Here is a 2,500-nt window from a genome sequence, read left to right on the forward strand (position 1 = left end):
CCGGGTGTTGCGGCGAGGAGTTCACTGGGGTTTACTTGGCTGTGTATTATGCTGTGTGGCTTTGTCTGCTCTGTCTGCGCCTTGGGAGCATCAAAGAGGTTGCTGGTGGTGGGCTTGAGATGGGTGTACTGTGCGTTTTGGGTCGTACGTTTGCTTCCTGCAGTGGGGACGTCAAAGCAAGGCAGCGTAACCGAAGACGTTTTCTCGGTAAACTCAGTAAAAATTAAAATATATTCCTAAGGAGACCGAAACAGTTTCATGAATATAATGCAAAAACAAAAAACAAAAAAGAAATATAAATTATCCTATGAGAATCTCATCAGCTTCCCATAAACGGGGGGATACTCGTAAAGCTTTCTAGATCTTTTATTTATTTATGAAACGAAAAATGGTAGACGCAGGAGGCACAACTTAATAATTACTGCGTTGTTGCGCACATACATAAAACAGAGAAAATCACAGTATTCTGGCTTTCATCCAAGACTACTTTGCCTTTGCAGTGTCTATTATACCTCCAAAGGTTTTGCATTGCCATACGTCAATCACTGCTCAATCACGAGCAAAGGAGTATGAATTAGTCACTGAACGATTCTATCTAAAATCATGAGCACCTTCTACGATTACAAAGGGTCTCAAATTTTATACCAGTGACATAACACTGCTAGAAACGAATCACTGTACATCGTATAATATCTACGGTTGCCACGCGCCTGGTTTTACTTCCAAGATATCAACATTTTGGTCGAAATATATGGATTATGATAAGAAAAGTAAAGGGTAAGAAGCGCTTTCAGGGAAGTACCTAATTCAGGATCATCTTCACGTTATCAATTATTCAATGCAGTTCCAAACACAATTTCAACTTTTTTTTACTGTATATTTAGGAAAGTGACATAGATACTCTAACACCGTATCAAAAAATCCTTATCAACAGAAAGAACAACGGAAATGATAGTGATAATGATGATGATAACAGTAAGGGTGACAATAATAATAATATTAATCAAAAGAGAATTACAATAATAATGCAAATAACGATTTTGATATTGACAGTATTTTTGAAAAGTAATGATTGTTGTCACCAATTTATAACAGTAACGATGATAATAACTGAAATAACAATTTATATAACGTTCGTGACAATATTTAGAGCAATTACTGTAATGACAACACGGACGAAAAGATAAAGTCATGGCTCTTGTAAAAAAATAGATATGATACTGATGGAAACACAATAGTAATGATGATAATGATGATGATAATCATAATAGCAGTAATACTATTAATGATATTAATGGTAGTGATAATGATAATAACAACAACAATAATAAGAATAACAATAATAATAACGACAATAATAATAGTGATAATAAAATTGATAATGACAATAGGAAGATGGCAATAATGATAATTATGAAAATAATAATAATATTATAATGATACTAATAATGATAATAATAAAAAAATAATTATAATCATAATAATAATGATCATAATAATAATAATCATAATAATTATGATAATGATAATGATGATAGGGATAATAATTTTAATAATAACGATGCAAATAATAATAATAGTGATGATATTGATAATGATACTCATTATAAGAACAATAATAATAATGATAATAATAACATGCTGACAATCATGGCGATGATAACAATGATAATGGTAATGGTAGTAATAATAACACTAATAGTGTTAATATTAATAATTAATAAATCAATTAATCAGTGTTAATATTACTACTACCGCTAGTGCTGATAATGATAATAAAAATGATGATAAAAATAGATACTACTAATAAGAGTAACATTTGAAATAAGGAATGAAATAACAGTAGCAATAATATTAAAATTAGGAAAAAACATTGTTAATGGTAATTATAAGGATGATATTAATGGTAGCAATAATAAAAGTATTAATGATAAAAAAAAATGTTGATATTAATGACAACAATTTTAATACCGATAACAGCAATGCTAATACTATACATAATGATAAATTTAAAGTAATGTTGAATCAGAAGGAGAAGAAGAAGAAAACAGATTAATGCAAATGATGGAAATAATGAGGAAAATACTGATAATCAAGACAGCAATGGTAATGATACTGACTAGCGAGTGTTTCTTTTTTATTGAATATCAGTTTACTTGAGGAAATTTAGCTTGTCTTCGTCAGAGATGTACAGACTTCAGAACCTTTCGGTGATCTTGTTTCAATGTTTCAAGAGTCAGCTGTATTTCCTTACAAAGAACCTCCTCTCTCTCTTCTCTCTCTCTCTCTCTCTCTCTCTCTCTCTCTCTCTCTCTCTCTCTCTCTCTCTCTCTCTCTCTCTCTCTATATATATATATATATATATATATATATATATCAATCTATCTCTTCCTCCCTCCCCCCCCCCTTCTCTCTCTCTCTGCCTCTCTCTCTTTCTCTCTCTCTCTCTATCTGTCTATCTCTCCCTCCCTCCCTCTCTCTCTTTCTCTCTCTCTTTCTT

Source organism: Penaeus chinensis, chromosome 15 (genome assembly GCF_019202785.1).
Source record: "Penaeus chinensis breed Huanghai No. 1 chromosome 15, ASM1920278v2, whole genome shotgun sequence".
NCBI classification, from domain to species: domain Eukaryota; kingdom Metazoa; phylum Arthropoda; class Malacostraca; order Decapoda; family Penaeidae; genus Penaeus; species Penaeus chinensis.